Source organism: Anticarsia gemmatalis, chromosome 26 (assembly GCF_050436995.1).
Source record: "Anticarsia gemmatalis isolate Benzon Research Colony breed Stoneville strain chromosome 26, ilAntGemm2 primary, whole genome shotgun sequence".
NCBI classification, from domain to species: domain Eukaryota; kingdom Metazoa; phylum Arthropoda; class Insecta; order Lepidoptera; family Erebidae; genus Anticarsia; species Anticarsia gemmatalis.
In genome coordinates, this window is record NC_134770.1 from 5,069,960 (window position 1) to 5,083,282 (window position 13,323).

General features: G+C 33.1%; 1 protein-coding gene across 1 annotated transcript in view; it reads right to left on the minus strand.

The window, feature by feature from the left end:
- The window catches only part of LOC142984241 (uncharacterized), a 251,630-nt gene extending 246,911 nt beyond the window's left edge, over positions 1 to 4,719 (minus strand). Inside the window, exon 1 of the mRNA XM_076131709.1 lies at positions 4,554 to 4,719. The gene's annotated coding sequence lies outside the window, so the exon portion shown is untranslated. The remainder of the gene's footprint in view (positions 1 to 4,553) is intronic.
- Positions 4,720 to 13,323: the final 8,604 nt, after the last annotated feature.

The following is a 13,323-nucleotide window of genomic DNA, read 5'->3' on the forward strand; positions in this document are numbered from 1 at the left end:
TTGATGATTTAATTCGATATTTTGGTAACAGATGTGTTTCCCGGCGACATTTTAATTATTTAAATTTCGGTTTTATTTTTAGGTTGTATTTTTGGCTCGTTATAATTTTAATTAAAATATTCCTCTGGTCTCATTATTTATGCAGTGTTTATTTCACCGTAAAATTAATTATCGAATTCCATAATACCTACCTAGTAAAATGTTAGCCCTGATAATATAATTGAACTATACTATCAACCAAATAATGTTTAACTAACTGTTGTAGGTTATGACGGGGACTACACAGATTCCTAGTTAAATACAATTCCGTATTAACTTTATTAATTGCTATCTTAACTACTTTCCTAGCCACAGGACTCTCGAAACTATAAAACGTCCCTTCCACAACGCGACGAAAGCGAAAAAAAAGTCGTAACTCCATCATACTTTCCCAACCCACCATTATAATCCTAAATTAAAAAGTCAAGATCAAAGCTAAGCCCACAAAGGAGGTTATACCAGTCTGTTAGATATTAAAAATGGCTGAATCACTGTTTTAATCTAGTCTAGGAAAAACGCTGACTCAGCCTAGGTATAGTTTGTGAGGGGAACTTGGGGGTGCATGAATCATAGGTGCACGTTAGTTGTCAAATTCATCTCAGTTTTATGATAGGGTTGAAATTGGGGGATGATTTGGGGTTCCTAGAAAATTTTCGACGGTTTATGAGTCATAGGGGTGCAGTTAATCGTTATTGTGTTATTACGGTGTTAAGTACGTTTTATTCTTCATACGAGAAAATCAGCAAGTATAATTATTTTAACCTCGGAGAGTATTCTGTGACTTTTTAAAATATGTTCGTGAAAGAAAAACAATATTTAAAAGAGTGGCGTTAGTTATTATGACCCGCTTTATCCTAGATTAATATCTATTGTTAACTCTATCTCTTTATTGCTTCAACTGTTTAGTTATCAGAGAGAAACAAACAATCAAGCAATTTTAGTACAGATTGCATTGATGAATGGACTTCCAGACAAATGTTAAGCCGATACTTTTCGGGATAATATATAAAAATAGCCAAAAACACAAGGAAAGATAACAAATATATATATCGACCTTCATATGCTTAGTCATATTACAACGTTACAATACACGTTACGATAACATATCAGATAATTAGGGTATCATGTCATCCTAACGTATTTAGTGTGAATGCGTAAAAGCCTAAGTATCCTCTAAGGTATTGGCTTTATAAGCATTTCCATACAAAAGTAGCTTTTACGTTTTTTATTTATTATATTAGGTATTTAATGCTGTTTTAAGGTAATGAAAAGATGTTCTAGGATACTTCAGACATATTTTTAAAACTGAAATGCCATTAAATATATTCGCCATAGTTTCTGAAACATATGGAACCACACCTAAACCAGACTCGGCCCTTTCCCGTGGTTCAAATGTTGGGTCTACCTAAGGGATCTTATTGCAGCAAGGGTCTAAAAGTCTAGACCTATTTCTTGTTTTACTGGGTTTGCATAGCTATTAACAATAGTTATCTTAATATCACTCGCATTTTAAAATCCACACACAGTTTAACAGTCACGAAAGAGTTTCAAACAAAACCAATGAGATCTGTACAATATTTAAATAAAAAACAAAGTATAAATAGATAATCACAACAAAAATACACTTTTTTCATCCGTTCACAGACTAAAAATCCGTTAATAAGTTAGTGTTGTAAAAGAACAGTGTAATAATGTCTCGCCTAGTCTCACCGTGAATCCCCCGAGACAAGCCAGACGTCTGCCAGTGTCGTACTACACATAGTTTTATATACTACTTACACATTGTTGTAGAGCTGTGAAGTGAAATTTACCGTGAAATATACAATTTTAAAATATAATTACAACTATACAGCTGTAAATAGATTTTAAAATTGAGTTAGGATTATAAAAAAATAAGACTAGAAATTTGTTCAGTATTTTTAGAGCATTGCTTTTTAGCCTTTTAGTTGTACCTGTCGCTTTCCCTTGCCTTCCCTGAAGCTTGAAGAAGTCAATACCAAAATAACAAATACATCTTACCATGAGGTGTAAACCAGTCTACTTAAAGGCAAATCTATCGTCAAACACCGAAAATTTGTTAAAATATCTCCTCAAAAATTATACCATTTCTAACAAAATTTGTAGTTACATTGCGTTGAAACGACTAAAACTGTATGCGTATAATTTCGACCACCAAAAGTATTAAAATCCATGTCACAGTCGACAAGGATTTTTCAAAATGGCCACCATCACACGTCACAACTGTCATGTCACATCTCTCAATATGTCAAATAGAATGACAGTAACAAATACGACCTCTTTTTCTTTAGAGCGAGATGGAACATGGGATAAAAGGGCCCGTTTGTTATGTACCTACAACCCTGTGTCCTTAGGGGATTGTTTAGGGGGTTCGGTCCATTGTTGATACAACGGGGAAATTGTACATGGAAAATCTCTTGCGATGTTTTATAAATAAATTTAACCCATTACTGTCCCACTACTGGGCAAGGGTCTCCTCCCGTAATGATGGGAGGGGTTAGGCCTTAAGTCCACCACGCTGGCCAAGTGCGGGTTGGGGACTTTGCATGCCCTCAATAAATGTTTTAAACAATTTTTTAGGCATGCAAGGTTTCCTCACGATGTTTTCCTTCACCGTTGGAGCATGTGATAATTATTTCTAATACACACATAACTTCGAAAAGTCATTGGTGTGTTGCCTCGGATTCGAACCTGCGACCACTGGCGTGGGAGGTGTCAACTTATACCACTCGGCTATCACTGCTCTTATCTTATAAATAAGATATTAAATTAATCTGTTTTAATAAGGTAGGTTTAACGAAGATCATCTACTTTTAGATGACCCGCATGAACGCGTCTAATTTAGGAAAAATCGTATTTATGTCTGATCTGGGGTCTTCGACCATCTTTACGATAAATTTAATCAAAATCGATTCAGCAGTTTAGCCGTAACAGAGTAATAGTCAAACAGACAAAGCTTTCTATTTATAATATAAAACCACACTAAGGTTAAAAATGTATTTATTAACATGTAATGTTAATATAGTGACATTTTAAAGTATTAATCATCCTCAATACAAGGTAAAATTACTTTAAAATTCTGTAAACATATCATTCTTTCCTTCTATTAATTACCAATCGCGATAATAATACACCCAATATAGTACTCACTATGTAATTAATAACGAAAGTTCACATTTCAAGTGTCAATGACCCTTTGTCTGGCTGTCTCGAACTATATGCCCTTCTTCTAACATTGAACGATTAAAAAATTGCCCAAAAAAAGTATTTTTAAGCCCATTTCTGTCTCACTGCTGGACAAGGGTTTCCCCCAGACCCAGGGAAGAGTTAGGCCTTCAGTCCACCACGTGGGCCAAGTGCGGGTTGAGGACTTTGCCTTCAATAAATGTATGAAACAAATTTTGATTAATCACGATGTTTTCTTTCACCTTTAGAGGAAGTAATAATTATTTCTAAAAACACATAATTTCGAAAAGTCATTGGTGTGATGCCTCGGGTTCGAACCGTCGACCATTTGCGTGGGAGGTGCCAACATACACCACTCGGCTATCACTGTTAATTTTGATTCATACATTAAAAAAAACCGAATTTCTTTGTAAATTCCATAGATTAAGTTACAAAAACGTATAAATTCAAAAGACAAAGTTTCAACTAGAAAATATTAATTCAAAATTAGAAATTAGTACCCTCAAAATGGATGACGCTTTCATGTAAAAAGGAGGCTTGTCTACAATTTATTTGAAACATTTGATCGCAGAAATAAGCTCACCCACTTACAGAAATTAGCAAATGAAACGGACATGTCGTGATAAAAGCTCGTTATTTAGAATTCAAAGGACGGAGACAGACAATGTTATAAAAATAACCGAAAACTGTATTTGAGTGGTTTAAAACAAATACAAAGAAACGTGGTAGATATTTAATACCACCTTTTTCAAATATCCATTCATCTTTATTAAAATTCATCTGGCCAACCTCGTGGTACCTCCATTTTTTTTGTTTCAAATTAAATTCCTTTTAATTTGATTTAATTAGTGCCGTGTATCTTAAAATTGGAGATCGCAATTTATATCAGTTCATTATTTTAATTTTGAAGTAAGGATAACAAAGCATTACTAATTATAACATGGTAGGGAGCTTTTCCTCTTTTAATTTATACATTTTATTCTTAGAATAAAGTACAACGATATTTCAATAAACCCTGGTTATTCTCTTATATACTTATACTATTATCTAAAGATTTCAGTTGGCAAAAAGAAGCATTCTTCAAATCCAATTTTTCTTTCTTTATTTGGTAAAAACTGCATGAATTTCGCAGAGAAAAAAACACAGCACCTTAAAAATGATTAAATACAATAAATACTTCTTCTATTTTAAACCCCCAAAAACGAAACAAAGACAACACGCACGTTTCAGAAAACCGTTAGTTCAAGAGATCTCCCGGTCCCTGAAAATTCCTTAAAATCGACTAAAACTAAATAAAAAAACTTACTTACTGGCTGTAAACGTTTAAAAATCCAAATATCCGGACACAGCACTGGCACGAATGTCAAAAAAGATTCGAAATTTTTAAATTTGTTGAACACTAGAGCACAGATAATGAAATGTTGAAAAGCGCGGGAGCGGTGTAGGGCGGGGCGCGCGACCGAGCCGTGCCGGGGTGCGAGCCAGACTGCCTGTCTAGGAATACACCCTGTACGCGTACAGATAATTCAAGTAATTTTTGCCTAATATCGCGAGTAATGGCCGCCGAAATGATTAGTATTTCACAGGATTCGCTTTGGCAATTATTTCTTTAATTTTCAGATTACTGTGTTGTATGAAACGAGGGTGAGTGCTGTGTTTATTTAGGCTTTTAATGTACAAAATTCATTGGAGTTAAAATGTTATATGTATGTTGTTAACGTTACACTTTAGGCTTCTATAAAAATCTACTTTTTTGCACATTTGCAATTCTCTCTCATTCCTTCATACTATGCATATAGTAGTGGGTTCGTCATTCATATTGAAAATATAATCTAAATGTAACAGTATTAAAGAATTAGTATCCATCAGTTTTTGTTTTAATTTGACAAATACATACACCGTTTTTAGCAACCATTTTAAAATATAATCATTTTATCCAACAAGTACAATATACTGATCACAAATATGCATCACTTCGCAGAATAATCGTTTATCAAGCACCGAACTATAGCACTACCCTCCCTTCAGGTCATTCACTCTGAATCATTCATCTGGGGAGAGGGGTCCTAAAACGGTGAGTCAGTGCTTCGCAAATATGTTGTGCCTTTGATGTGCAGTCTGTAATGTACTCGCAATTAATTGATGCAGATTAAAGTGACGTGATTGACCGGTCAGGTAAGCAAATATTTTCTAATGATAGAATGTTATTTTTGTTTTAGAGGTGTTGTCTTATTTTGCGTTTTATAAGTAAGTTTAGTAAAAAGTGTAAGTTTCTAAGTGAAAAAAGTTAGTATTACAGCAATTTGGTTAATGTAGTTCTTGAGCTATAAGTATATTAAATGTTATACCTACATGTACATAATAATACGAAAATAATAACATTACTAATTCGTGTTTTGCAAATTGTCAAATAATATAAACATATGGAGAGATGATAACAAACTTGTGCCTTTTGTATATGGGATATGTACAAAGCAAAAATGATGATCGACTGTTTAGTAAACAGAAGTAAAAAGCAGATTGCTAAATCCTCAATCTCGACATTTCGGCTGCCTATCACAAGTTATAAGTCGCCAAACCGTTTGAAAATACAATATTGTTCAGTCTCTCCCTAGTTTTGAAATTGGCTAGGTATCTTCATAATCCGTACATAAATAATAAAACCGCCTTATAAATAAAGAAAGAAAAATAAAAACTAAACTGTAGCCAAGTCAAAGAGTAAGTAATATTAAAATATGAGCTAAAACAGAAACATTGCATCCTTGGCGTCGCATTGAATATTTATTTAAAAGGCAATTTAAGTTAGAGAACTTTTTAATTTGTTCGCCTCAGCATTCGTGGAACATGGTGGTTTAAACTTTATTAAATGCTTATGTTTCAAGAGCTGCTATATTAAATTGACAGATTTTAACTTCTCGGTTTAATTTGTAATCTGACAAGTAAATAAAGAGCACATTTACATGTATTTTATACCTTAAAGGAGTACAAAATACAAATATTTAATTTTTTTATGTAACACCAATGTTAGAGTAAATGCGCCTGTTGCCATAAACCAGGCATTTTATAAAAACACAAAGCTTTTTAAAATATTTTATATGTAGGCACTTTTAGAAATTTCACTGTTTGATACGAATATAGAACCTCAGTCATTGAGAGTATACGCGCTAGGACTACAAAGGCAGTCACTAAACAACACATAAATAATAATAAAACAACACTAAAAACACACACCAATGACTTTTCGAAGTTATGTATGTATTAGAAACAATTTTCACTTGTTAACGGTGAAGGAAAACATCGTGATGAAACGTTGCATGCCTAAAAATTTGTTTAATACAATTATTGAGGGCATGCAAAGTCCCCAACCCGCACTTAGCCAGCGTGGTGGACTCAAGGCCTAACCCCTCCCCTTCGTTTGGGAGAAGACCCTTGCACTGCCAGTGGGACAGTAATGGGTTACAAAAAAAAACACTAAAAAATAACTCATTCTATTCAAAATGTAAGTCATTAGCTAAGCTTTCCATTCGCTACGAAGGACCATAGTCCATTAAAATACTTAATTTAATTTAATTACTCATTTCTACACATTATTATTCGTTTACAACATTACAACTAATTTAAATAACATTTTTGTCCTCTAAATGCTAAGAGACGAACTTAAACCGTCCCGACACGAACTTAGCATGATTAAAGAACGAATTACAAACTTCTTACACCGACTTAATGATCATAATTAGTCTCTCTTTCTTAATTCTAGACTAAAAACGGTTTGGTTCTTTTAATAAGTGCTTTTATATTAAATTAGTTACTTGTAGCCCGAATAACGATTCTCCTTCGTCGTTACTGTCGAGTATCGAAAGTTTGACATTTAAAATGTACTGTCAAAATAGTTACTACGACGCCCGTTAGAGGCGCTGATCAGCTTTTCATACAAAATTTCTCGATGACTAGCCGGTTGCCGGTAATCGAAAGTAGTAGAGAATCGAGCTCGTTGACTGTATTTTGTTACATATTGGATATTATAAATATGACGGATTGTGAGTATTGATGTGTGTTTGATACTTTTTCATGCAAAGCGCATTGTGATAAAACTTGGTACACAGATAGTTTATAACACAGAATTTCACTCCGAGAATGCTTCTCAAGCGGATAATGTCGTGGACAGAGCCTAGTCTTATATAAGGTTCTTTTGCTGTTCGGTCTCTTTTTCTTTTATAATATTCTCAATAGCCTGTACGTCTGTAGTTTGCTCAGCATATGACAATAGCGTCGCTCACTATAATATGGTACTTACTATACTATCGACAAAAAGTGGGTGTTTAAATACACGGCTCTGCTAACTCTTCAGGTATAATAGATAAGTACTATGATACATAATACTGTATTATCTTTCAACTGAACGATTATTTAAGTTTTTTTTCCTGAAATAATACATAAATTTTCATAACCCGGGAAATCTTTTCCCGACAGAAATTCTAGGCAACTAAGTAATAATTTTCCGGGGAAATGCTCAGAAAGACAAAATAACATTAATAGAATTCCTAGAAAATCTGAAAGCTTCTTTACAGTTACCCAACAAACTACAACTCATACATGTAGACAAACATACAAACAAACTTTTATTTCCCCATCAAATTGTAGTAGAGTCCATACTCCATACATTCACGTTTTTAATGTAATGACATTTTCCATACAACCCCTCTTATCTAAGGGTCAAGATAGGGCTGTTCTGAATGTGCAGTTTCGTATTCGGATACGGATAAACGTTTAACATTATATCGGTTTCGGATACGGTTATAAAGTAACTTCGGATAACCGTCAGTAGATCACGCCTATTATATAAAAAACACTCACGTTTTGTTGTTTACAATGTAGTGCGAGGTTGTTGCTATAAACTGGGCACGTTGCTAGATTCTAAACTACTATTAAGAAGAACTGTTAAGAAAAATCTAATATAAATTAGAAAAATACTAATAGCACTCTACCGACCTAGGAATCAAACCCGGGACCTCGATTAGATTTACATATACTACCAGCCAGACCATGGAGAGAATCAGACTGCATTTTGTTCAAAACTGTTGTTTCGGTTTCGGATAGCATTTTATTTCGGATATCCCATAGTTTCTGTTACGGTTACGGATATAACATCCCTTTGAAGTGTTTGCTAACCCTCAGCCAGGTCATGCAAACTATTCACTTTCACGATTACCCGGTACACGTATTTTTGGAATATACGCCCTTGAGAAGGGTTAAATTTATACCTACTTTTTTGTCGAATCTATACTAATTTTATGTATAGGTTTGTTTGGGTAATTTCCGATAATAAAGAACCGAATTTTCAATTATTTTAGAATTTAAATTATAGTTTAATGAAAATCGTAATGATAAAGTCAGAAAATAAATTAGTAAATCTACACTTCTCCATTAGACGAATTCATAAGTTAAAGACTTTAATATCATGAAGTCTATAAAAGTAAGTTGTCTACTTAATTTTGATAACGTCATACAGAAACACATACACGTTTTCCATTAACAATTTTGGTCTGGTGTAAAAGAGTTTCAGCCAATTGCAAATAAAAAAAATTGGGCTTTAAGAATTGGGCTTAAATAATAATACTTTACCCGACCCAAGAACAGAACGCAAGACTTCATACTTAAAATCATAATTGAGGTTATTTTCTCATGGCATTTTGTTACTGTTGTTTTAAGTTGTTATTTCATGAACTCTTTAGAATCTTTAATTAAAATGTTCAATTAAAACTACTGTATGAGACTGACGGCTTTTATAATTGGATATTTTAGTTTACCCAGCTCGAATCAAGATTTTCATTTCGTATGAAAACAGTTGAGGTTTCATGAAAATTTCCCTCCATTTTTCATTTAAACGGTGATAGTTTAAGACACCGGACATATTAGTATTTTGTACCACTTGTTGCTAGAGTGGATATTTATATAGTAGCGCAATTCTCTTCAGTGAGTTCTATTGAACAAAAACACTTTGACATTTAAAATGTACTGCCAAAATAGTTTCTACGACGCCCACTAGAGGCACTGAATCGAATGTCATACAACATTTTTCGATAGCTAGCCGGTTGTCTGTAGTCGATAGATATAGAGAATTGCGGTACATTTCTTGAAATAATTTAAAATCGCCGAACCACGATTTGCTTATCAAGGCCCTAACTATCCCTAATTCCGGGAAGAGATCCGTGCCTTTAAGTGGAGCAGTAATGGGTTAATTGACTTTGAACTAAAGGTCAATTTTGCCATGGACATTGGACAGGTATTTCTCAATAGTAGTCCAGAATTTGGTAACGTACCCGGTACCAAATTCTGGACGCCCCATTGAAATAATATTGTTAAAGTTGATATTTGGGTGTATTTTTACCTCTGCCTACAGCGTTGGGTATATTAGGCGTGATATCATGTAAGCATAATTTTGTTTAAAATAATAATCCAACAAAAGCAAAAAAAATCTTTATTATCGTATGGTTAGTGGTCAACCTAGTGTCAAAGTTGTTCAGGCCGCCCGAAGACCTTTGACGTGGCTTAATGACTGTCTTGTAAATATTTTCTTTTTGTTAATTAGTACATAGTTTAGTTTAGTATAATATCATAATAAAAATATCTCATATAATCCAACAGGTTTCCGAAAGAAGTAACATGATAAAAGTAATCTCGGTTTAAATCTCGCAAAGAGCTGACCTCGAAGTGTTATTTGACATATAATTGATGAAGAGACACCCCATATGTTTAAGGGTCGGGTCCACTAGGGGAAGCGTGACTATGGGATTTTTATGAGTCCAGTTTACAAATAAGAGTAAATTTTCGGGACAGTCACTGTAATTCTGTAGTAATGAAAATAGCTGCACACAAGACATTTTGATAAGATTTTTTTAAGCAGTTCAAATTATAATTCTTAATATTTTTAGTGATTCTAATATTGATTCAAATTCAAATCATTTGTTGCTTACTCAGCTATAGATACAAAAAAATCTTATATTAAGGTAGTGATAAACTTATTTTTCAGGCATTGCAATTTTTTAATGTTAGGTTAAGTGTAAGGTTATTTTATATAAGTAATTTAATTCTGTTTAGTTAATCCTTGTTTTAATAGAAATGTATATTATGTATTTCCTGTTGCGTTTTTTAATCCTTACGATTACAAAACATTTTCTTTAAAGAGTCCCTTAACCATCACAACTTATGAAAGAAAATTTTGTATGTTTGTTACTCAATCCTATAAATTAGGCACACAAATAGCCTCAATTGACACATAGAATGCGCTCACCGGTCAGGAAACGATCAGTGATCTAAGCAACCTTTGACGTGGACATTCCGTGGATGGTTAGCCGTACGATATTGCGTTCGAGTACCCTCTGAGCTTATCTCTCCGTACCATTATCAGTTTAGATGGCAGTCGTTAACACATTGCTAAGGGATTCGGGTAAGGAACAAGTTTGGGACTATTTTGACCACTAACCATGAAGAAAGACTAGCTAAAAAGAAGGCTGAAACTAATAAATTTAACATTTGACCAAGGGTAACTTTCAATGCGTATGCAGTTATAAGTTTTCACTTAGTTTCTTTATTACTTTGACATGTAGTGATTGATATAAATAATTTCCAGCATCAGTTGAAATTGAGTGTAGATTTTAAACAAGAGTAATCTATATACACTGCAGTATACTAACACTTATTTTATTATAACAAAGTAAAATAAGATGCAAAAACAGACTTAAAATCTTTAAGCATAGACAAAAAACCACACAAACGAAGTCTTTTTCTAAATCAGAAGCAAGTTATCTTAAGAAAGATATCTTTATTAATTTCCATTTAAGAAACAAACACACTTAGTTTCTCAGTAACTCTGCATTAGAATTATGAGTACCGTTTGCAAAGGGGAGGCAGTTAGATACAGCCATAACTTCGTAGTGCATTTGCCGGAGAAATTAAATGAACTTGCATGTGGGAAGGAGCTAGTTATGAACGGGCTTGTAGAATTGAAATGGAGAGATGAATGTTGTTGATTTTGGTAAATGTTATTTGTAATTACAAATTGTTTCTTATGCACATATAGAATTCTTTTATATGTATGTACACAAACACTGGTATATAATGTATGGAAAGTAGTGTTACTTTAATTATTTGTTAGTAATTTTAATATGTTATTGTAATCAATTTCCACATACGACTTTCTTATTAGGCTTATATCTATGATTATAGTTTTATTTTTAAATTACCAGTTTTCTATTTATTATAGGAATTATATTAGAGGAACTACTCATAAAACACTGATTTATCTTTTTCAAACGTGAAAGGCTACAAGGTTGTTTCCATATTATATTCAAAACGAATGTTTATTAGAAACCATGTAATCTCATCTCAATTCTTATTGTTACTGGCTGTTAGTTTGCATTCACCCCCATTTGCTGAACAAAACAAACAAATTTACAACAAACTTACATCTAACCACTTGGGAAATACACTACCCATTAAAAAAAACAACAAAATAATATTAAATGTGTAGACAAAAAGCTACAAAAAAGCTATAAAAACCAGTCAATAGTATTCTCATTTGCGAGTAAATAAACTATGGGCTGAATCTCAGGCGCTCGGCCCTCGGCCCGTGGGAGTTCGGACACATGCCGTCTGAGTCTCTACCCACTGTACTTGTGTACTTGTAGCCAACGAATCAGGACATTCACCTGCCTTCAAGGGCTCTTCCATTGTCAATATCGATGGACGACGATATACGGAATATATGTAAACTTTTACATGATTAGATTCCAAACTGTTGGTAAATGATTGGCTAACTTTGACAATCACACAAGTTTTTTTATTACAATATATTTTTTTTTGTATGTGAAAAACTTTTTATAGAAAAAAAATATTTGAAATATCACTTAATGTTATAAAAAAATACCTACGTATTTGTAAACATCGTGTAAGCTCAGATTATATATTGATGTTTTGTAGCTTTTAATCGATTATGTAACTGTAAATGAGTTACAAATTATCAGCGTATCTTACACCATGAAGTTCTCTCCATCCCCATCCAATCAACCCACGTAGAATAAAAAATCCACAAAACTTACTATATTTTCTTATATTATTCAATTTTAGTAATACCAAAAACAAAAATAACTTCAAGTTATCGGATTTTAAAGTCCTTTGTGTCATTTTACACTGAAAGCCATTAGAGTCGTTGAAATATAAAGACGGCTGAAGAAAAACTTGATCCAAGTTTTTTAGTTTAAGATTTCCTCTTGGAGTTAAAGGAGTTAGGAACAAACTTTCTTTGAAGAACTTTTAGCCCGGTTTTTAATAGTATCGATATTGTTCTATAAATAATAATATTGAAACAATATTAATAAGGTGTACCGTTGTCGCTGTAAATTATAATATTAGGTTGTTCGGAAAGTCATTGAAGTTTTTGTGGAAATGAAAGATGTGTGTAACAGTCATAAACTGTTAAATTTATTAAATTCTACAGTTTATAACCACTTGAAAGTCCTGCGATTATCCTAGACTAATAAAAACATCACTATTTATTCACACTGTGTGGTGTCACTGCAATCGTTTTCAAAAAAAGAAGAGGACCTGTGTATAATTTATAACATAGGGAGTTAGTCTAGCCAAATGCAGGTTGGAAACTTTTATTATTTCAAGATTTGTTTAAAGACTAGTCAAAGAAGGTCTATTTGCAATGTTAGAAATAGAGTAACAATTATTCCTAATAAATAAACATCCTAAAAAGTAATAATTTTATAAGTATCCCAGGTATTTACATACACGTAGACTCTGCAATGCTTAACACACACTTAGTTACTTTTTTACCAGCAAATATAAATTTGTTATCAAACTTAAAACCATATATTACGTTGGAACCATGTACTTAAACAAGAAGCTAAGCATTCAATGTACCTACAATTTTAACAGCCAATCAGCACATAATCAAATACAACACACTCAAACTATACAAAAATGCTGGACCTTTTTGAACGCACTTATCTCCATCTAGCTCCAATCATCCGCGAACAGTGCCTTCGTCTGTGAAAACCAACTAGTCAGCCATTT